This window comes from Euprymna scolopes, chromosome 39 (assembly GCF_053919585.1).
Source record: "Euprymna scolopes isolate OS-2025 chromosome 39, ASM5391958v1, whole genome shotgun sequence".
Taxonomy (NCBI): Eukaryota; Metazoa; Mollusca; class Cephalopoda; order Sepiida; family Sepiolidae; genus Euprymna; species Euprymna scolopes.
The window spans coordinates 71,195,658-71,220,712 of NC_136520.1; the positions used below are offsets into that span (position 1 = coordinate 71,195,658).

Consider the following 25,055-nt stretch of genomic DNA (forward strand, 5'->3'; position numbering starts at 1 on the left):
CACGGAACCCTACAGACCGCACACAAACAAGTTTGTACTAATTTTTAAAGTGCTTATTTACAAAAGAGCAACTTATTTTGCTTTTGGTAGCATTTTAGTCAACAGCAATAATGACTTTTATGCTACAAAGAATTCGTTTGTTTTTTTTATGTTGGTAATAAATTTCGAAATTAAACAAAGAAAAAACATATTTTCTTTTTCTATTTTTTTATCTCCTATAATAAATTGTCCACATTGAAAAGATAACTTTAGCCCCAAATCCCAACAGTCACTGCAACCAAGGCATTTTAAGTGGATTATAGTGTCTAAATATAATGGATTATAGTGTCTAATATAATGGACTATAGTGTCTAATATAATGGATTATAGTGTCTAATGTGAAATTAGGGGTAACAAGACATTCAAACTATTTCCTTATTTCATAGGAGTAATATATTCAAACTATCCCTTTTCAAAAGGAATAAGAAATATTTGAATAATTTTTGATAGGGATACCAAGACATTTGAACTATCCGTTTTTAATAGGGGTAAAAAGACATTAAAACTATCCCTTTTCGAAAGGGATAAAAGGACATTCAAATTACCCCTTTTTGATGGGGGTAACAGGGCATTTGAAATATCCATTTTTGATAGGGGTGACATTTTTGTGGGGATAGCAAGACTTTCAAACCAACCCATACATATAATTTTATTTTTCTGCCACATCTGGGCAGGAGCTACTAAAAACAGCCTATCCTGCCTTGACAGAGTACAAAATAGACTTCGTGGTTTAGTGGGGGATGCCCTTTTCTCTTCCCTGCAACCTCTCTCCCACAGAAAAGATGTTGCGAGCCTGTCTTTGTTTTATCGTTATTTCCATGGCAGGTGCTCGTCTGAGCTCCAATCCCTCGTCCCCCCTCGCCAATCTTTCACGAGAAACACCCGTCTGGCTGAAACTACTGTCAATAATTTTCCCCACTCTTTATCTGTGCCTAAATCAAAACGTAGATTCCATGAGCAAAGCTTCTTTCGTAGAAATGCATGCCAGTGGAACTCTCTGCCACTTGCCTGTTTCCCACCTGACTACAACTTGGACGTCTTCAAGTCCAACATAAACAAACTCCTGACAAACCACCCCCTTAAGTAAGACACTCTATCAAAAACCCCAATACTAATGATTACTACAATACTATCTCATTGATTACTGTACACGCAATAACCCTTATCTCTGAGTGGCCTTCGGGCTTTGATAAGTGGTGACCCCCATGTAAAAAAAAAAAGCTGGATTGCTGAAGTTTTTCTATTTTCTAGAGAATTTGGAGTTCATTGTTTGCCTCAACCCCTTCTCTTCCTCTGCTGTTAAATTTACCATCCTGTATCTATGTTGGTTAATGAGTTCTTTCTGGCTGGATGGAATTAGGACAGACATTTGCTCATCATAAAAACAGGATATTTGTCTTCAAACTGTCTTTGAATCAGAAATCGCATTAAAAATGGTGAGAAGTGGTTTTCAAAACAATTCCGAACCAAATTATTGATTAATTTGAAATATACGAAGCATTGTCTGAAATATAAGAAATCACAATCATAGGCACGTCTAGCTTTGATCTTTTGGAAAAGGAGCAAAGTGTTGTATCTGTTCTGATATTACATTCCTATTTTCTGTCCTCAATCAGTGAAGGAAAAATTCTTCTAGGCTGAAGCTAATTTTTTTTGTCCTAATCCGAAGTACGCCTTTTGGAGAGTTGGAGTTTCCCCCCATATAAACAATCGAACTGGTGTCTAACTCTGCCCTTGTGAGGAGGCAAACATATAGAAAACCTGCCTAGCATTGGCCATGGACACCTGTGTACGACCGCTTCTAATCTTTAAGTTTATATTACTATTATTATTTTTAATTTTTTTTTTTTTAAATAAAGTAACATTTTCTTTCATGTCTATAAAAGTCTGGTGAGAACACAGACCTCACAATATTATTTTAAGAAACTGTAGTCAATATGACACTCTCTATGACGCTCTCATTTTATTTTTCATCTATAATCTGTAATACAAATCTCGACTGTCTGTTTAAATGTATGTATGTATGCCTAAAACTTTCGACAGAGGTGAACGATTTTCATGAGATCGGTATCATTTTGAAGCTTGACACTTTGGACGACAAATATCAAAAAGTTGGCTAAAAACATTAATTCCTTCAACCTCATCTGGGCACTTTTCTACAAAGAGGGGTCGCTTGTGTTGCCGATATTTCCGAAAGTCATCCCCTCTTTTCGATTGACTAGCCTTAATTTAAACCTTCGCCACTTCTGGTTTGGTGATGGCCACAACAGTAAAGACGTCACATATTTTTTTTTTCCTTTCACGGTAAGGGTTTGAGCCTGCCACTTTCCTTTTTGCTCAACACACATCTCCAAACACCCGAGCAATTCGCCAGACACCCAGGCTAGTCTATTAGATAAAAGGCAAAATGACCGCGCACATTTTTGTATGTCCACAAGTCTTTTTTTGTCGTCCTTCTCTCATCAGTTACATTTATGGAGAACTTTCCTTATACTTCCTAGATTATAAAATCTCAGATTCGAAAATGCACGTCGTCTCTATCTTTTCTTTGATCGAGTTTTAAAAAATCCCTGGTTTCCAGTGTTTGTGTTTTTCTCATAAATAAAGTGAAACTAGATCCAAGCAATTTCATCTGCGTAGCCTTCCGACCGGGACATCTTGAAGGCAATCAGCTTTGATCAACGTGGAGGAAACTCTTCATATCAGACAATTGCTATTCATTTGGACACTGCCAAAGTTCCTCCTTTTTGGTGGGAACTGGTTTTCCCCAACATCGTAGGGAAACAAGTATGGGGCAGAAAGCTGAAAACTTATCTGGCCTTCAGCCAGACGTTCATTTCTGCGCGTACATGATTCTTTACTTAATTACAAATTCATTCATTTTTTTTTTTTTTTTTTTTTTTTTCAGCGCTAAATTTGAACGCTTTACACTCTCGCTTGTGTCATAGCGCAGTGGTAAGCTCTCAGCTTTTCTTTTACTTTCTTTTCCACCTTCGCGTCACAGGTTCGAACCTGCCTGCCTACTAACACTTTTTTCACACACCTACAAACACTCGGGCAACGCCGGGCACACCCGCTAGTGTATATATATATTTATATATATTCCTCCAAAACCTCTGACCTTTCTGGAAGGGGGACTAAACCTTGCTCCTATGGTTTCAAATGATCTGAAATAACAGCAAAGGGGAGACTTGATTCCAAATATTTCTCATATCTTATATCTCCACTCTTTTGGAAATAGGGTACGATTATGAATATCTCCAGTATCAACTAATCCTTATACACTGTGAAATTTACTTTATGTATGAAAACCAAAGAGAGGAGATAAAACATGTGAGAAATATTTGGAATCAAGTCTCCCCTTGCTATTAGATCATTTGAAACCATAGCAGCAAGTTTTAGTCCCCCCTCCAAGGACAGAGGTTTTGGGGAAATATCAGATATTTTGTAATTCATACGCAAAACTAGGAAAACAAATGACTATGATTGAAACATTGGTAAAGGTGGAGTAAATTTCTACCCTAAAAAATCCTTTAAAATTGCCACTATTATGGGTTTAAAAGGATGCTGAAAACGAAAATCACAGTTAAAATCCCAGGAAACGAGTATTTTCCAAGATTAGTTTTAAAAAGTGGGGGATCACTTTTCGATATTGATTTAACATAAAATGAACACCCACTTTATAGCCACCTTGGAGGAGTGGCGTCTCTTATTTTTATGGGTGGTGTTAATTTGGTAATTGTGGCCTCGTAGACCATGAAACCTACTTTAACAAAAAAACTTGTTTTCTCTAGGTTTTAGGGTGTGCTGAAAACGAATATCACATTTAAATTTTCTGTAAATAAGTGTTTTTCCGGGTATTAAGCAATGTAACTCTTTGTTATAAGTGGTGGACATTGTTGCATGCGCAAACGCGCATATTTTTGCTTAATACCCGGTAAAGTACTTATTTGCAGAAAATTTCAATATGATATTCGTTTTCAGCACACCCCAAAACCTTTAGAAAACAAGTCTTTTTTTTAAGGTAGGTCTTGTGTTGGTCTACCAGGCCACAATAGACACATTAAGAAAAAATAACAGCTCCTCCCACCCCCACCGAAAAAAAGGTGACCATAAAGTGGATGCTCATTTTATTTTAAATTAATATAGAAAAGTGATACCCCAGTTTTTGAAACTCTAATTTCTTCATATCTTGAAAATTACTCGTTTCCTGGAATTTTAAACATTATTTTCAGCACCCTCGAAAACCTCTAATAGTAATTTTAAAGGATTGTTTTGAGGGTGGAAAGATTCTGCACATTTACCAAAACATTTTATGGCTGTAAAAAAAAAAGTGCCAAAAATAGGCTCTGGATGATGGATGATCCCCTTAATGTGCGACCTTAAGGGCAAATGAAACATAGCTCACTACACAATTCAGGTTATTACCTTTCCAACGAACCTTTATTTGTTAAATTCTGATCAATAATCGCTGAGATTTGGAACTTATATCTTTGATTTATGTCTGAATACCCTATATACCAGGTTTCAAGTCTAGAGATAAAAAATTTGTTGAGTATATAGGTTGAGAAGTGTACTGACACATATGCACACACACACACACACACTTACTTTTAGAGATATATCAGATACACACTTGTTTGCCATATCACAAATTTTATTTATAATCATACTACGTCCATAAACTCTCGAACAGATTAACACATGGAAACTAAGAGTGTAATAAACGATCAAACTACAACAACAACATCAAAAATGATTGGTTAGAAGTGCACTAAATCGCATGAAAGCATTTTACAGATGGTTAACACTAACATGCCAACACTATCACTAATCTATATATCTAGAAAAGTGAAAGTGTCTGTGTGTGTGTCTGTGTACATTTCTCTACGCAATAACTCTGCCAATTTTTAGTCTACAGACTCAAAATTTGATATACAGGGTACTGAGATTTGGGAAAATCGATGTGATCGGTTTTTGGCCAGAAATGTGGCGATTAAGGGGTCAAAGTTCAACGATTTGACCTTTGAGAACTCTACCAAATTCCTCCGACAATTTTGGGTCTACACCCTTGAAATTTTAGATATAGGGTTGTTGGACATGGATCTAACTTAATAACTTGAGTTGAGCCTAAAACAATAAATTTTAAGGTGGTCATAATAGGGGTCAAAGTTTTAAAAAAATGACCGCTTTTTTTTTTTTTTTTTTTTTTTTTGCTCAACATACACCTCCAAATACCCGGGCAACGCCGGGCAACCATGCTAGTCATAATCATAAACTCCAATATTATAGTTTAGAATTGCACCAAATTCGGCATAAAGAGCCCTTGATATAGCAGTGTCAGAAATTTCGTGAAAATAGTGAATAATTCCACCCCATCTTTCCAAGCTTATAACTCCTCGAAAAATGTAATTCAAGCCCTAATTTTTTTTTTTCAATTAAAGGAGTAAGGACCAAGGTTTTATTTAAAAAAAAAAACAAAACAAAACAATGTGTTTTTTTTTTTTTAAAAAGGTTTTAAACTTCGGACTTTACAGGTAAATTTCTAAAAAACTGATTTTTTTTTTTTGTTTTAAATTTGAATATATTATTTATTGACCTTTTCTCTTCAATTTGTGATATATAAACCTATTAAACATAAATTAATTATTTACTTTTTAATAGACATTTCAAAATGAGAGGCGTAAATTATTCGACCCCCTATCTTTCTAAGCTTATAACTCCTCGAAAAATGTAATTCAAGCCCTAATTTTTTTTTCAATTAAAGGAGCAAGGACCAAGGTTTCATTAAAAAAAAAAAAAAGACAAAAAGAAAAAATGTGTTCTTATAAAATAAGGTTTTAAACTTCGGACTTTACAGGTAAATTTCTAAAAAACTGATTTTTTTTTTTTGTTTTAAATTTGAATATATTATTTATTGACCTTTTCTCTTCAATTTGTGATATATAAACCTATTAAACATAAATTAATTATTTACTTTTTAATAGACATTTCAAAATGGGGGGGCGTGAAAATGGGGGGGCGTGAAAATGGGGGGGCGTGAATTAAAAAAAAACGTTTGTCTAAAATATTATATTCGGTTTATTGGAAAGAACATAAAATTTCACATTGACCCTGAAAATATCGTAAAAATAGAATCAATAGAAAAATTTTGATAGATTTTTAAAATTTAAAAATATTGAGTTTAAAAATTGAAAAATATTGAGTTCGGAAAATTCATTACTGTTTTAAAAAAAAATAAAAATATTTTTATTACTTTTAAAACAACTGTAATAGTTTATTTTGGAAGTATAATCCATAAAGAAAATAAATAACCCACTTTTAACAGAGAAATTACGAGATTTTTATATTGTATTCGCAGTTTCGTGTTAGGGGTGTCAAAAATTCCTACAAAAATTCTGATACTGCTACCCTTGATATGCGAGATTTAATAAAAATTAAAAATGCTAATTACGATGATTAATTTTTTGGAATGTGCTGCATGGAACGCAGGTGGGGTCTGGAGACATTCATAACACTATAAACACCCAAACCTGATCATAATGATGATTAAATAAAACCCTTGCAACCCTTCACATGAGCGAGACTAAGTGTCACCATTTAAGGCGACTTTTTTTTGGTAATTTTAAATTTTAGGTTTTCCTTGTATTAATTAAAATATGTTTATTTTAATTTTATATTTTTTCATGTTATATTTTAAGATTTAATGGTGTGTGTGCTACTTGGAGCTGTTCATGATTTTTTAATTTAAAATGTGTTGTTTTGGGGTCATTTTAGTACCCCCCCCCCCTCTCCCTCTCCGAAGTTTTAATCTTCTTGAACTAAATGAAACCATTTGTGGGTAAATGAAAGGGGAGTTAAGAAAATCAAAGTGACTTCCACAACTTCCTTATCCATCTCGATTTCTCTCCTTTTCCTTTTTTTCTCTTTTCTATTTCTCTCTCTCTCTCTCCCTCTCTCTTATTTTCTTTCCATCTCTTTCTTTTTATTTCTTTTTTACTTTTTCTTTTCGCTTTTTCGCCTTTCTTCCCCTTTTTTCTCTTGCTTTTTCCTTTTTTCTTCACATCAATTATCTTGAAAAAGTCTTTAAACAATAAAGATGAAACGTTTACTTTTTTTCCTTTTTACATTTCTTTTCTATTTCTTTTCCATTCATTCCTTTTTCTTTACCTATTTCTTTTTTTCTTTTTCTCTTCCTGTTTCTCTTTTCTTTTTCTTTCCTTCCTTCCTGTTTCTTTCTTTTTTCCCTATTTCTGCCCCCCCCCTTTCCTTCTACTTTTTTCTCATATTTCTCGGTCCTTTTTCTTTTTTTTTTCTTTTTTTTCTTTTTTTTTTCTTTTTATTTTCTTTCTTCTTGGCTCTTTTCTGTTCCCTCAATTCTACCGAAGACAACATCCAAGTTTTTCGCATTCTCTTTTGTACAACTAATTAATTTCTTCTTCACTCACTTGCCCTTTCAAATAACATCCTCTGTCTTAACTTGAATTTCCCCTTCCTCTAGAAAAATGCTGACCCTTAATAATTGCTTTAAATAATGAAAATGTCAAGGTGATACTCGGCCTCCTCTCTTTTCTCATCTGTAAAAAAAGTCTGTTTTTTGCTCCTTAGTCTTAAGGAGAAAAATAAAAACAGCAAAACTATTTTTTAATCGTGAACAAATACCCACCGCATGCATAACTGAAAATGCTATTTCAAACTTACGTGTGACAGACCAATAAAAATGTTATTTCAATCTCATGTGTGACAGTCCAATGAAAATGCTATTTCAAACTCACGTGTGACACACCAATGAAAATGTTAATTCAATCTTTTGTGTGACACACCAATGAAAATGTTAATTCAATCTTTTGTGTGACACACCAATGAAAATGTTAATTCAATCTTTTGTGTGACACACCAATGAAAATGTTAATTCAATCTTTTGTGTGACACACCAATGAAAATGTTAATTCAATCTTTTGTGTGACACACCAATGAAAATGTTAATTCAATCTTTTGTGTGACACACCAATGAAAATGTTAATTCAATCTTTTGTGTGACACACCAATGAAAATGTTAATTCAATCTTTTGTGTGACACACCAATGAAAATGTTAATTCAATCTTTTGTGTGACACACCAATGAAAATGTTAATTCAATCTTTTGTGTGACAGACCAATGAAAATGTTAATTCAATCTTCTGCATAACAGACCAATTAAAATGGTATTTCAGTCTTATGCGTGACAAACCAATGTAAATGGTATTTCAGATTTATGTGTGACAGACCAATTTACATGCTATTTCAATCTTATGCATGACCGACTAATGAAAATGGTATTTTAATCTTATGTGTGACCGACACACATAAACTAAAATGCTACTTAGTTATTAAGCAACGCAAGAAGTGATGACATACGGTAAAACAGTACAACAAAACCAAACTCTCTTTGGTAATGAGTTGGATAACTGTAAATTGCCTGAGGTGCCTTTACCAAGGAGTGCTGAATGAGCTGTCTAAGCAATTTTTAAGAAGCCGGAATGACCTTTCTTTTGAGGTGTTAGCTCATTTCCCAAACTTCCCATCATCCTAAGCAGGAATGGTGCAAATACCGAGGATTGTTTAACTTGGATTTAATCGTGCTATTCATGGAAAAAAAAAAAAAAAAAAAAAAAAAAAAGAAAACATGTGACTCGTTGGGTCATCCATTGAGATTGGATTATACTGTTTGCATCAGGAAACAATGAGTTTGCAAAGCAAGTTAGATTACAAAAAAAAAAAAAAAAAAATGAAGACAAATTTCATAATCAATTGCTTACTGCTTTCTCTCGCTCTTTAATAATGAGTTAAAGGAATAACACCACAAGTGGTAATTTTATTTATCTTTTTCTTTTCTTATTACCTTTGACTGTTGCGAGAGAGTGTGCGAAGCAAGAATCATAGATAATCTATTAAATAAGAGAGAGTAAGTCTAACAGCATTTGAGAATTTGTCATCTGTAGAACACATATCCACAAAACTGCCTCTCAGCAAACTACAAAATGTTAGCCTTAAAGTCCAACGTCAACAAATACTTGATAAAGTGTCCTCTTGATAAATGTGTGTGTATGTATATATATATATATATATATGTGTGTGTGTGTGTGTCATCCACATACACTACTGTTTCACTGTATTAAAGCTCATCAGTGCGGCTAGACTAGCACCCATCCCTAGCTAGGGATTGAACCTACAACTATCTAGCTGATAGTCAGTTTTAACCTCCGGCCCATGGGATCGCGTTGTTCATAAACGACCTCATCAAATGCCTATTTCTATAGACACGCGCCCACCGCTTTTACAGTGCTCAACCTGCGTGTTTTTTTTTATAAACAGCTTTTGCATTATTGTTAATTAAGCAGCAGGTGAAATCATTTTACAAAAGTGCTCTACCTAAGGAAGGAGGCTTAGAATATGGTCATCCATATACAGTACTATTTCACTGTATCACAGCTCACCAGTGCGGTTAGACTAGATATATATAATGAATGACAAGTCTATATTCTAAATTTAATGATGTTGACCATCTTACAAATTATTCCTTTCAATTGGACCACAATTCACAATCCTGTTGTTTCGTATTTATTTATTTATTTATTAACTATGGTCACATTTAACAAAAAGAATTTAAAAAATCATCTGTATACAATTTCATTGGTGCCAATATCTGTTTGATTTCCTCTTATGCTAATCCAATAATCCCACTGCCAAGATAATCCTGCTTTTCTTTCCATCCCAATAATCTGCGGTAAAATGTCAAATGATAGGCTTATCTTTAATCTCTCATCGAATTTGACATAACTTTACTGAAAGTGTATAAAAAAAAAAAAGCCGGACCTTTTGAGACACATTTTGTTTGAGAGAAATATGAATATATGGCATAATCGCGTCGACACATCGGTTCTTGTTAGTACACCAAAGTTAAGCAACGTTGAGTCTGGTTAGTATCAGATGGATGATCATTTGGCAATACCAGGCGCTGTATGTAGGAGGACCTCGACTCCTCCCTGCAAGAACTACAAAAACACAACTGACAGGGATATACATGTGACTGGTGACCTTTTGTGAATGTAATAGCCCCTTGAACCTTCCTCCTTTGGAGGAAGCCAGTTCAACCCATCTAGGGTAAATGTCGTTTCGGTTGTAAGAATATTGGAACTTGTGATCAATCAAGATTTTTAATATCTAAAGAATTAACAAATACTTTGATATTTTGGAATCCTGAGAGTTGGAATCAGACCTTATACCCTCCGACTCAGCATCCCTGGTTATAACGTGTAATATATGAAATCGATTCAGTTTTTCACCACTACCTTGGTTGCAGGGTATGTGCGTTAACAAAAGCAACATCTGTTCATTATGTGCTTTCTCTTGCATATTATCCATCTACTAGCAGGGATACCGACGTTGCCCGGGATTGAATGATGATCAACGAATGTTTCACGCTCCCATAATTTTATTGTCATTGAAATCAGTGAAATCGCCCATTTTTCAATCAAATTGATCAATTGCCTGCTCTGGTTGGGGATCCATCACGGTGCACTGGGCGGAAGCCTCACATGCCTCTGCGCAGTGACTTGATTCACACACACACACACACACACACACAAGCACATACACACAAAGTTCCTTTTATATAATAGTAGATAGATAGGTAGGTAGGTAGATAGATGTTGTTAGAAAGAAAAGAATTTTTTTCATTCAATTTCTTAGATTTGAATATTTAATCTTACCTTTCTTTGTATCTATACCAAGGCTTTACATTGCGAGTGAAACAGTCGCATTTGCAAGTGATTTTTTAAGTGGTAGCTAGAAATAATAAAACGCTTATCTTTTGATGATTTTTTTTTTCCACCGACAAACTTCCAACGTTCATTACTTAGCGAAAAATGTCTTTTCAACCTATTAAAACAAGCAAAGTCAAATTGTTTAAACGATAAAAGATTTAATGGGACAACAAACTCATTTTTAACGAATACTGTTTTAAAAGACATCTGACGAATTTCGAATGTTCAAGTCTCAAAATAAAATTCAGTAAATATTTAGAATTAGACTTATTTAAAATAAAAATACAGAAAAATATTTATGATGTCCATATTCATCATGGAACAAAGATGTCATATTCCAAATATCACATGGGTTTAGCTACTAACTTTTTTGTTTGGCTATTAAACGAAAATATTTAGTTGTCAAAAGTCAAGCAAAGATAAATTTTTCCGTAGAGCCCTGTATATCCACTTTTTCTTTCTATCTGACCTGTATTTTTTTTTTTTTTTTTGCTTCAACCCTTCCCCCTTTCTATCTTGTTATATCTATATTCTTTTATCTTTCTTATCAATTAAACCAAAAATGAAATATCAGCTGTTGCACGATTTATTCAGATTCCGTTTTTATATTTTCCTTTTTTTACACGACATTCTTTTGATTTCTTTCTCTTTGAAAACGAGATATTCTCGAAATATAGGGTAAAACGATAAAGTGTCGCCCTAAAGAAAACAATATTACAGCTTTATTTTAAAACTTTTATTGAAAAAAACAATTCAAATAGCTTGATAATGTAGTAGAACTGATATATATTCAATGTAGCCGCCTTTAGCCTCAATCACCACCTAGATATGGGTCCGGAACTGAGAGCATGCCTTTTCCACAAGCAGCAATCAGGCTGGGTTTGGTGTTGTGGGAGGTCCAGTTGGTGATGTTCTCGACGTATGACCAAATGAAGTAGTCCAGCGGGTTCAGAGGAGGAGGGGGGCCAGTGAGAGAAGGGTATAAAGTCGTAGCACTCCTTCTGAAGCCAAGTCTGGGTCTCTTTTAACTTGTAGGCCGGCGCCGAGTCCTGAAGCCAAACTCAGGGTGTGCCAGCGGTTACCAGATTGCACGAAGGGATCGCTACATTCTTCAGCTCATCCAGGTACACTTTGGTGTTGACTTTCAAGCCGACTTCGAAGATGTGAGATGACATGATGTGGCCATCACTTGAAACCACACCAAAGACCATAACTGTGGCTGGAAACTTTGTTTTCATTACCCTGGGCATGTCCCTGTTATTCGTGGCAATGCAGCGATGCATTTTGAGGGTGTTGGCAATGGTGCTGTTAATATAACTTGGATCGATAAAGAGCATGAGTTGTCCAGCGGTGCATCTCCGATCTCGCTCGTTGAAAATTGTGTCACTTTCAGATATGATAGAAAGCTCCTATCACTCTTGTGATTTGTACACAACTGACCAATTTGTAGATGGTTTGCAACAAAAAAAAAAGAAAACCGGTTTTCATCAAACGGAGATGTCTTTTCTAGGGTGAAAATTTTATTAACGACTTATAGCATCTCTGTCATATCAAACAGTAAATCCATATTTATTGATTTATATCTGATTGTTTTTGGAAAATAAATAAATATACAAAAAAAAAAAAAAATACAAGACTTTCGTTCATTTGTCTATTTTTATCCATACACCACATCACTTCAACACTCGGTTGTTTCCTGCTTTGCTATAGCTTTCTTATATATTTGTTTACCAGCAATGCTTCAAGCAAACTACCTTTTTCCTAAACAGTCAAACAACCTCGCAGCTCACAAACCATAAAAAAATATTAGCCATCAAGTCTTGATCTTAGGCAGCCATCATAATCCTCTCCTGGTCATGGCTCATGAGATATGGAAGTAAATTCCCTGGGCAACACCGGGTAGCCTACAAGTGTATATATATATATATATATATATATATATATATATATATATATGACAAATATTACATAGTCGCTACACTGAACATGATAATGTTTTAGAAAAGTGATTGGTCAGGACCAATAAGTCTTTGTCAGGTGACATAATAAAGGTTTATCAATATTATCCACATGGAGAAAGCAGCATCTCCTTTATCTCTCTCTCTATCATTCATCTTCTTCTATATATATAAAAGGCAAAATGTGTGTGACCATTTCGTGTATGTCATCAAAAGGTTTTTTTCGCACACGGTTCCAATGTCGTTACGATCGCTTACAACTGTTTATATGGGTTCTAAATAATAATATGTACGATTTGGGAAAGCACATCGCATCTAGATTTATTTACGTCGACTTTTACAAAATTATTGCTATTTTGGCTTCTCGCGTGTTGATGAGGCTTTTTCGTATAAAAAGTGAAACTAATTCAAAGTTAACCAGTCCTCGGCATTATGCCGGGAAATGTCCAGAAGCAATCAGCTTTGATCAATGATCAATGTTGTACATCAGACAATTGCTATTCAATCTGGACAATTGGGAGCTGGTTTCCCTCTCCCCAACATCTGTTGGGGAAAAAAATAGTCAAATTTGGGTAAACAACTGCGTGACTTCTATTTGACCTTCTTAATTAGGTCAAATGGAAGCAGCAGAGTTAACTTTTATTGCGCACGCCTGTTTTTATAGTTCAATAAATAAATTCAAACCTGTTTGTGTTGTATGTATGTTGCGGTGGCCTAATGGGTAACATCGCCGTTTTTTTTTGTTTTTTTTTTCACACATTAATTTCCAACTCAAGGGTACGGGTTCGATTCTTATACTTACCTACCAAAACATTTTTTTTTTATTTAACCCCCCCCCTGGAGTTTTGATTTACCTCAAGACACCCGGGCATCGCTGGGTACCCCCCCGCTAGTCTATAATATAAATCTCACCTATCTGTTTAAATGTATGTATGTTTGTATGTCTGCCTAAAACTTTTGACAGAGGCGACTGATTTTCACGAGATCAGTATCGTTTTGAAGCTCGATCCTTCGGACGACAAATATCGAAAAATTGGCCAAAAATATTAATTCCTTCACCTTCAACTGGCCACTTTACTACAGGGAGGGGTCGCTTTTTTCACTGATATTTTCAAAAATCATTGCCTCTTTTTGATTGTTTAGCCTTAATTTAAACCTACATTACTTCCGGTTTGGCGATAGGCATAACAGCAGACGGCACGTTTATTTTTCACATTCTTTTCTTCCTTCGACGTACAGGTTCGAGCCTGCCTGCCTACTACCACTTTCCTTTTCTTTTACTCAACACACACCTCCAAACACCCGGGCAACGTATTATATATATATATATATATATCCATGTGGATAATATTGATAAGAACAAAGAAACTGATAAGGTAGTTACAACAGCAATCATGAACATCTATGCCTTTCTATATGGGTGTGAGATGGTGGTGGTGTGTCAGCAGGCTAAAATGGCTTCCATGGGCCAGAATCTAATCCTCTCTCATTTAACATTTCATTTTCTCTTATCCCATTCAGACATTTTGAATGCATCTAGAATTCAAGAACCGTAAACAAAAATGCCTAAAGTAAGGCAGGGGTTAACTTTGCATTGATTTCGTGCCAAATCAATTACTGCACCTAAAACTGACCATTTTTGTAACCTAGTCAAAGCCAGCACTTATTACTTCTGCAGCCTCTCCCTGCCAAGACTGAAAGAGAGGAGGATGAGTGGTGTTTGGGAGTGCACTGGAGGCCTCCTAAGTTATATTTTTGTCCGCTTATAGATGAGAACTCAAATGTGGAAGAATATATATTTTGAGGGCGAGGTTATTGAGATTGCCTAAAATTTTTTTACCTCGGTTATGTCATCGGAGCACAGGGTGGAGCGGGTGTTAGCATGATTGCAAGAATTAGAAATGGATAGGCTAAGATTTTTTGGGGGTGGGTGGGTCACCACTTATCAAGGCTTGAAGGCAACTCGAGGATAAGAGTTTGAGGAACTTCTACCATTGCTATCAACCAAGATAAGAGTCTATTGGGCATATGCATGCAGTGTTTTGATGTATAGAATTGAAACCTTGATAATGAAGGTTGAGTATATGCGTTGCATGGTGAGAAATGATATTTGAATGATATAGCTCCAGAAGATTAAATCTAAACAGTACAGGGAAGCCCTCTAAGTTATTTATTTATTTTTTTTTTTTGTCATCAAAAATGATAATTTATATATGAAAAATTAAATTACTGAGGTAATTCTATGATTTATATATTTTAATAATATATCTGGATAACTAGCAAGTGCAAACACAGGCGATGCATATTTTTTTTGTTTTTTGATTTCATCATTTTTGATAGAAGTTGTACATTAGTAGTTATTTAGAGATTGAGTTTCTCACCACACCAGTTTTGGCGTTTTACTTTAAGGTGTTTATTTAATGGGCAAAGTATTTTTGGGATGAGCCGGATTCAGAGAAATATTTTTAGTGAAAAACGTTTACAGATTTTATAACCAAATGTGAGAAAAACGAGAGACAATAAACAAAATAAGTTCAGAAGACATATAGTCACAAAAGAGATATTTTATATATGTTTAAAACAGAAGTTCACAGCAAGAGGAAAAACATTGAAGGTTCGTGAATATTTTTAGAGTTCTTGTAAAAACAAGGGTGGAGGGATCATTAGCTGAGATATTAAAGAAATCTGTATCGATTAAGAGCCTTGCTTTACATCAGGCAGAAAAATTGTTATCAAAACTTCTCTGTTCAATTAAATTATAATTCATCGAAAGTTGTTTTTGAGTCAATGCTCTATTGTTTTCGTATTAGAAAGAAGTTCAGTGACAAAGATTGGAAATATTTCAATGTATAAAGTTTATACAGATTGACAGATTAATGAGTCAATTAGTTGTGTGTGTCCGTGTATTCATTAAAGAGTGTGAGTGGAGAGATGCTTTGCAGAGGGAAGCTCCCAACAAAGGGGAGCCCAGTGACACTGATCTGTAGACTCTGGTCAGTTGAGTTCCACTGGTTTATTGAAGAAAAATCTGGCTTTTTTAAAGAATTTAGGTAGCTCCCAGAAAGACCATTTCAAATAAATTCAGAAAGTTCTCTTATTGGTCCAAAATATAATTGTTTTTATTCAGGATAGTGTATGCACAGATTATGTGCATACAAACGAGTTTATGCATTTTGATTTTTGATGTCGACATGTAAACATCGGCTGGTACTGACATATATTTTTGTAGTTTCTGTTTGTCTGTTCAATTCATTGGCATAACTAGGATAACCATCTCTAGCTGCCTTGCATCCCATCTCAACTCCCCTAAAAACTCCAGGAGTTTTCCAGAACGCTGCCGAAATCACTATTCATTCACCAACATTAAATCGCCATAAGTTATTAACTAAAAACATTTTACAATAAGGGAGATCATCAATTGGAGCTCAGGCGAATGCCTCTGTTGCTAAGGTCACTTGAATAATGGTTGCATCATTCTACCGCTCCAGAAAGTACCTTCATCCTGATGCAATCCCCTACCTAGGTCGGCTACATCCTAAGATGGAGCATTGTTGCTAGATCTGGGGAGGTAGCATCCAGAGCACTATTTTCCAGTGTTGACGGAGTACAAAATCGACTTCGAAATCTAGTGAGTGATGTCTTCTCTTCACCACAACCTCTTTCTCAAAGACGAGACCTTGTTAGTCTTTCTCTATTCTATTGTTAATTTTATGGTAGGTGTTCAACTGAGCTCCAACTTCTGGTCCCTCTTCCCATAAAGCATTCATGACAAAATTCGTCTAGCTACAACCATTATAAATAATTTCCCTTTATTCCTCTATGAATCTGAAGCTAAATGAAACTTCCATAAAGTTTCTTTTGGAAAGCTGCCCATCTGTGGAACACAATATCGCAGAATTGCTTCTAAGCTGTCTACTGCATGGTTATGTTCAAGTTCAATGGAAACAAATTTTTGTTGGGCCGTTCTCTCAAATTACCAAATTCTGTCCAGATTCAACCATCCACTTGAAATAGAAATTCTACATCAATAAACCTTCTTTCCTCTTTTTTTCCTTTTTTCTTAATCAGAGAGAATTTGAACTTAATACCCTCTCTCTTTTGTCTCTTTCTCAAATAGGAGAGATGTCAATGCCCTCAGACGCTACAAAATATCTTTTGACAACTTCGTTCATCTCACTGTCCATTGACCTCTGTGACCTCGGTGTCAAACTATCTCAGCAGGGTCACAGGTCATCACACCTGTTATTTGAGTATCTCAATTCCTGAGAATCAACTTTGTGTTTCTCCCTATATTTAATAAATTTGTAAACTTTTTTTCTTCTTTTTCCAATTTGACAATACTGTCACATCAGAATATACCAGCAAGGACACCTGGTGTTGCCCCAGGCACAAATAGCATTACATTAAGAGCTAGTATTTGGGATTGTGTTTAATAGGAGACTGTAGGGAGTTAAGCAGTAAGATGTCCATTAAACTTTTGCAGATCAGTACAACCAGGGAAGCAGGAAACAGGGAAGGAATTCCAAAGCCTAGCAGTCCAAAGGAAGGGACTATTATAGAAGGCTTTCTGGCATCTATGAACGTCAACAGTGATTCTGCTGCTTGTCGGTTTAGTCTGGGCATGTATGTCAAGAAGGCACAAGTGCTATGAGTTCATCGGAACACATTCTATTAAAATACTTGCAAAAGAGGCACAGGGATGCAGCTTTACGGGGATGGGACCGAAGTTGGAGTTTGGCTGACAGTGCGGAATCTATTAGATTTAAGACTTCCTTTTAGATCCTGTGTAAATGAGAGAGTAATAGATGTGCCAGCCCAGATGTGGCAACAATATTCCATGCATAGTCAAATGGTGTCTAGTGTGAGTAATTTTCTAGCACAGTAGAGGGAACCCACAATTTTTGCAGTAGCCTTGGCAATGTCCTCAATGTATTTGTTCCAATTCATTTTGCCTGTGAATGTTAAGCGGAGGGTTTTGCAGAATGCGCTCTCAGGTAGGGGTACATGCATCGACTGCACTCCTCTCCCAACCCTCAGAACCAAGGTTAGAGCATTGGCATAAACAGATGTATTATATTTAGCATCTGTTAGCGTATATTCCTTTTCACAAGAAACGAGAAACGACTCCCATCCAAGGAATAGTCTGTGAGGAACTAAGATTTATTACCGGCATTTCCTTGTATATCAACACTTATTTCTGCCTGACATAATCTATCCAAAAATGCAAGAACATTCAAGTCATGTGCTGGGTTTTACTTATCTAAAACCCTAGTCATGATGGGGAGGGATCTTTATTTGTGAGTGATGATGAAATATAAAAAATAATTGTTTATATATATATATATATACAGGGTAATCTCCAAAAATACCGTTAGGGCTTACAACATGGCCGCCAGAAGAGTCACGTGATCCGGTAGGTGTATCAGAATTTTAGGCGGAATTTTTGACACCCCCAACAAAAAACTGCGAATAAAATATATAAAACTCGTAATTTCTGTTTTTAAAGTGGGTTGTCAATTTTCTTTATGAAATATACTTCCAAAATAAACTATTACAGTCGTTTAAAACATAATAGAAGTATTATTTTTTATTTTTTAAAAACAATGTTTACAAAATGTTTACGCACGTTCGTAGACATTTTGTAAACATTGTTTTTAAAAAATAAAAAATAATACTTCTATTATGTTTTAAACGACTGTAATAGTTTATTTTGGAAGTATATTTCATAAAGAAAATTGACAACCCACTTTAAAAACAGAAATTACGAGTTTTATATATTTTATTCGCAGTTTTTTGTTGGGGGTGTCAAAAATTCCGCCTAAAATTCTGCACGTGACTCTTCTGGCGGCCATGTTGTAAGCCCTAACGGTATTTTTGGAGATTACCATATACAGAATACTTATAATAATAAATATAATTTTAAAAACAATTTGAGGGATCACTTAAGTATCATTATACACTTCTGAAGAACATCGATCAAATTTAATGCAAATCTGAAATATTTGATTTTTAAAAAGTGAGGTTGTATCTGCGTTATGTCCCTTAAAACCCCTCAAAAATAATCCAAGAAGAAATTGAAATTTGGGCAATCTTGTTTAATCGGTGTCTAATGACTGTGAATCAAATTTAGTGTAAATCTGAAATATTTGAATTTTTAAATGGGAGAGTGTGCACATATAATCCCAAAAACACTTAATCGCTAAAAATCGTAAAAATTGATTTTCTTAAGTAAAGAGCAAATACTTGAATCAATTTACGTGATTTTTGGAATATGACAAAGATTTTTTGTTTATTTTTTATTAATTGTAATTCTAAACAGGCACAGAGTATTGTTATTTAGTTAATCAAAATTAATCCCTTAAACAGTTTTTCACCATTTTTATACCTCCTTATGAAGATGCTATTAAACCTTGTGTCAGGAATCCTTATTCAAATTTTTATCAAATTCCATTACATGATTTTAATTCCGGAAAATGTTTCTAAGTTGATGCTTAAGCTTAAGCAGTCTTAAGAAGAAATTGAAATTCAGGGAAGATTAAATATATAATGATACTAAACCTTATGTCTAGAATTCTTATTCTAATTTTTATCAAAATCTATTAATTCTGGAAAATGGTTAAGCTTAAGGAGTCTTAAGAAATTTAATGACTATAAATCAACTTTAATGCAAATCTGAAATATTTGAATTTTGAAATGGGAGGTTGTATACATATTATGCCTACTAAAACCTCTTTAAGAGAAACTGAAATTTCGGAAATTGATATCTTACACTTTTAACAGAAATTAGGTGTTTGAATTTTCACAAAAAAAGAGCTTCCATTCTCATCTTTGCCCTCTTTGCACAACACTAAATTAAACTAAATATAGTCCACATTACCGAATCTTTAACCTAGCAGCTGTGTTCCACAATCCATAACGACTGGAATAGACTGCCGCTTGAGGTTGTCATCGCATCAACAATGGATCAAGACGAAGTTGGACAGATGTTGGTCGACTGTATTTCTAACCGTCTAAATTCGCAGTGCCCCTCTTTGCTTGCTTTCCTTTTTTTTTTTTTTTTTTTTTTTTAATTTCTCTCTCTTCTTAACAGCAACAAAACATGTAATGTTTTTACCTGTGCCAAATAAATTGAATTTAATTGATTGGTTAATTAATTTAGGAGTAAATCTTATACGTACAAATATATAAACATATGCACACACTCTAACCTTATATAGAGAGCTCAATAAGATTTTTTTAAAAATTGATTCTGGAAAATGTCTCTAAGTGAAGTCTTAAGCTTAAGGAGTTAATTAAAATTGTTTACTTGATGTCTAATTACTAGGGCTATGACAACAGAACATTCTTTTCATTGTTTTGACTCTCGAGTATATATCCGACACAGTTAATCAACCGAGAACCACATCATTCTCTATAAAAGCATATAAGATATCAACGGATACACACTCGAGAGTCAAAACAATCAAAAGAATATGCTGTTGTCCTAGCCCTAATAATTACTGACTTAAATATAATGCAAATCTAAAATATGTCAATTTTGAAATGAGAGGTTATACCTATATTATGTCCCTTAAAACGCCTCTAGAATACTCCCCAAAAAACTGAAATTTTGGGAATATTTGTATCTTAAATACAAAGAGTTAAAATTTTCACAAAAGTCAGACTATCTGAATTCTCGTTGAGAACATCCATCATCTTTTTTATCCATTTTGCATGAAATCGAATTCAATAACATAGCCCACATTTGAACCCCTTAATAGCTGTGTTTCAAAATATATCATGATTGGTTAATCAGTTTAGTAGTGAATCCTGTACGTATAAATATATAAGCATATATGTATAGATAACTTTATATATAGAGATAGTCTATATAACTTCTTTTTAATTAGGACTTCTGAAAAAGTAAATATTTACGTGTCTACAATTGAATATGCATTCATGTTTTTCATTTAATAATTTAAATTTGTGGTTGAGCTAATTTACATTATGAAAATTCAATAACGTTTGCAGTCAAAATTACTAATGCTATAAAGTTCTTTTATAAAAGAATATCGAATCTTTTATACGTACAAAAAATTACAGTCTCGGTTTCGTTTCAGAATTCATGTCTGCGCGACCGTTTTTGAAAAAGTTGATACATAAGAATATTATATTTGCAACTCTTTGTTACCTGAGTCAATAGTCATCAATCTTAGTGTATCGTTTTACTGCCGTTCTGTTAGTAACAAGGAACGAAAAGCGGTAAGTAGTCACGAAAGAATGCAGCACAAAATGTGATGTAATTCGTTGCCATGGCAATGAAAAAATACTGTCGTTTGCTCCTTTCAAAAAAGATAAATTGTGGTTAGGGAAGGGGAAAGGAATAATGAGATGTACAAGTAGAATAGAGGCGGGGTAGTGCTTAATGCACATCATTTATTGCTTCTCATATATATATATATATATATATATATATTAGTGAGAATATGTGTCTGAGGACAACTCTCAACCTATATACTGAACGAATTTTTGATCTACAGACTTGAAATTTGGTATATAGGATATTCAGGCACGTGGAAAACTTTAATCGGTTTTCCCCCGGAAAAAAAGTCTACTAAAGGATCGAACTTTTTTATTGTACTTGTGGAGGGGGGGGGGTCATTCGATTTTCATGACTGCACATGCATGAATCGTTCACATGGCATGTTAAGAATAAGTAGATTTAAAAACACTTTTTAAAGTGCAGAAATTGCGGTTGGCATCCAGCAGCTGCTATCACGGGGGGTATTAGGAATAGTTTTCAATTAGCAATAACCACGCCTCGGAATATCCTCATTGGCTACGGTATCACCACTGCTCATCTGAGCCCCAATCTCTGGTCCCCCCCCCTCGCCAATCGTTCAGGAAAAACACTCATCTAGCTGAAACCACTGTCAATAATTTTCCCCACTCTTTATCTGTGCCTAAATTAAAACGTAGATTCCATGAACAAAGCTTCTTTCTTAGAAGTGCACGCCTGTGGAACTCTCTTCCATTTGCCTGTTTCCCACCTGACTACAACTTGAATGTCTTCAAGTCCAATATAAACAAATTCTTGATGAACCGCCCCCTTAAGTAAGACACTTTATTAAATCTCCAATACTAATGATTACTACGATACTATTCCATTGATTACTGTACACGCAATAACCCTTATCCCCGAGTGGCTTCCGGGCCATGATAAGTGGTGACTACCATGTAAAAAAAAAAAAAAAAAAAAGATCTTGGCAAGCTGTCTTAATTGTTACCATACTTGACTCACTGTCTTTAGGTTTTGGTTTCGATCTCAGCTCAAGTATTTGTATGTTTACTTACAAGAAGTGAACTGTTTAGAAAAAAAAACGTAATATTCGTATGCTCATGTCTCCGTTTCTTTCCTTTGTTTATTTCATTGTTTTTTTGTTTTTTTTTAATTAATTTAATGTTACGTTTAATACCGGACAATGCCGGGTACATTTGTCAATATGTATGTATGTGTGTGTGTGTATATATATATATATATATATATATATATATATAGTGGTTTTGTTTTTGATTTTTTAATCGATAGTAAGCTTGATGTCTCCGCCTTGGAGAACCGGTGTTTTTCTTAGAAGGTCGCCCATTTTTTATTTGGACGTATTTTTTATTTATTTATTATTATTTTTATTATTACTTTTTTTTATTCATTATTATTTAAAAAAAAAAACATTTTATAGTAGATTACTGTTTATATATATATATATATATATATATATATATATATATATATATATATATATATATATATATAAATTATTATTATAGCAACAACAATAATAATCATTATCATCATCCGGGTGCAGTTTATCCCCACAGGGTAAAAAAATTCAGAGAATGAATCTTCTCTGTGTTTATGTAATAGTGCTCAATAATAAATAGAATTTCTTACTGGTTATAAAGATTTTTATTCATACAAATATCATTTGGCTACACATTTTCAAAATGTTTCTCAAAATACAATGATGGCTAGTAAAAAAAAAAAAAAAGTATTGTATAAACTATCCTAACGAGGGCTTCACTATGAGCCGAAAGTTAAAAATTTTAAGTAAATAAATATTCATATAAAAAAATAAAAAATGCTGCACAAGTCTAATCTTTTAACCATCATGTTTGGAATTTCATTTTCATATATATATATATAATACCCGTCTCAGAATGGGTAAAAATAATATTCTTAAAACAGAACAGTTTTACAATATTTTATGTCCTTTTACAAAGATTAAAATCAAGATAATTCTACTAAACCTTATGTCTAGAATCTTTATTCTAATTTTGATCAAAATTCATGGCCTGGTTCTGATTTTAGAAAATGTCTAAAATTTAAAAGGTCTTGAGAGGAAATTGAAATTCAGAGGATCTTGTTTACTTAGTGCCTAAGGACTATGAATCAATCTCAATGCAAATCTGAAATATTTAAATTTTCGAATAGGAGGTTGGGCCCATTTAATGCTCTTCATATCCCCCCACCCCCGCTTCAAATTCTTGAATGTGCTCTGAAGAAACTAAAATTTGGGAAATATCAATTTCTGTTTAATACCATACTTTAAAAGTTCACACCCAAATAAATTGAACTAAATGTAGTCAACATTACCCACCTTTACGCCTTACAGCTGCAATGATCAGTTAATTAGTTTAAGAATGAATTCTGTGCATAGAAATACATAAATATAATAGATCCCGCACTGTTGTCCAAGCTCCAACCCAAGATATGAACAGCCTGCAACAGCCATCCTAATAGTACATATTATCTGAAACATAGAATTGTTTTCTGTTGCCAACCAATGCATCTGTTTTCAAACCGTTACACCAAGATGTGTCTGCGATGGAGATATGTTTGGTATGCTTCCGCCCTGTATCCTTTTCATGTGTTAACCTGCGGCCCGCATGTGTGTTGCACGGGGAAGCTAAAAGGCCCAAGACTGGAATCAAGAAACGTTTGGGGGTCCCTGGGCGGGGTAGTGAAAGGAGCCGTTATTTGCAGCTGTATTCAAACATTGGTTGCTTAAGATTTGAATATTGTTTACCTGAACGCCTTCCAGGGTATCGTTTATATTTTGAGCTCCTCGCCTCCCCCACGAGCAATTTTTTTTTTTTTTTTTTTTTTTTTATAGCATGTACCTGACGATAATGTCTATTTATGAGCATGATAAAGCAGAGAAAACAATATGGCTGCCGTAATTAAGCATATGTAAAATGGTTGATGAAACAGATGTGCCGGGTATCGTCTCGGCTAATCATAGACAGACGGCAACCAATTCTGTTTTCTGGATAGACAATCTGATTTTACAATAAATAAATGTCTTTTTCTTTTACAATAGTCTCTGTTTATTTCCACCCCACCCCCACCCCCCGGCACGAAGGAAAAGTTAGGCACAATATTGGTTTTTAATTTGTATAATTTTTATTTCTCTGAAATGTACAAAAAGAACGCAAAAGAAAAGCAGAAAATTAGGCAGAAGGCCACTCAAAAATTGGGAAGTGGGGAGGTCTAGTGTGGAAATTGAGTGGTTAAGTACATGGCTGATGGAAGAGAACAATCTACCCTCCCCCATGGAAATTAAGTAAAAGATTAAGGGCGCTTTTTTAAGATAAAGTCGACAGATCGAGACTTTATTTTAATATGTGGTTTCAAGCAAAATCAACAGTATTTACTTGGCATGTTGAAAATAGTAATATATCCAAAAATTAAGAAAATTCAGTAAGTAGAAAATTATTTATAGTTAAAAGTAATTTTGATGGGAAATTAGATGAAATAGCATTATTTTCCCTTTATGTAAACACTTTGAAGATTGCAAATACAGGGGACACAGTTATCTCCTTTTTCTGCCACTTTAATGGCTGACATGCTGTTTTAGACCATAGCGATAGACATTTTTTTTTTTTTGTTTACTAAAAGCACAATAGCAGTTGTTCTACTTGGTGAATTTTCGTAATTTTGGGATATATTACTATTTTCTCGATGACAATTAAGTAAGCATTGTTGTTTTTGTTTAAAACCACGTATTTAAAAAATCGATATCTTAACAAGCACTGGATTAAGTTCGAGAATATAAGATAACAAGAAAAAAAAATAATATAAAATCAAAAATAATAAAATCCAAAAAGGGTTGCCTGATATAAGCAATGGTAAACTTCAATCTAATATAAATACCAGTATTTATATATAGATATTTTAATCGCAACTGAAAAAAAAAAAAAAAGAAGCTCAATACAC

At 34.2% G+C, this 25,055-nt stretch overlaps 1 non-coding gene across 1 annotated transcript; it reads right to left on the bottom strand.

Moving 5' to 3' along the window:
• Positions 1–21,511: 21,511 nt before the first annotated feature.
• On the bottom strand, positions 21,512–21,646 carry LOC145264055 (U4 spliceosomal RNA). The gene has a single exon (XR_013864625.1). It is a non-coding gene; the product is annotated as a U4 spliceosomal RNA (small nuclear RNA).
• Between the last annotated feature and the right edge of the window lie 3,409 nt (positions 21,647–25,055).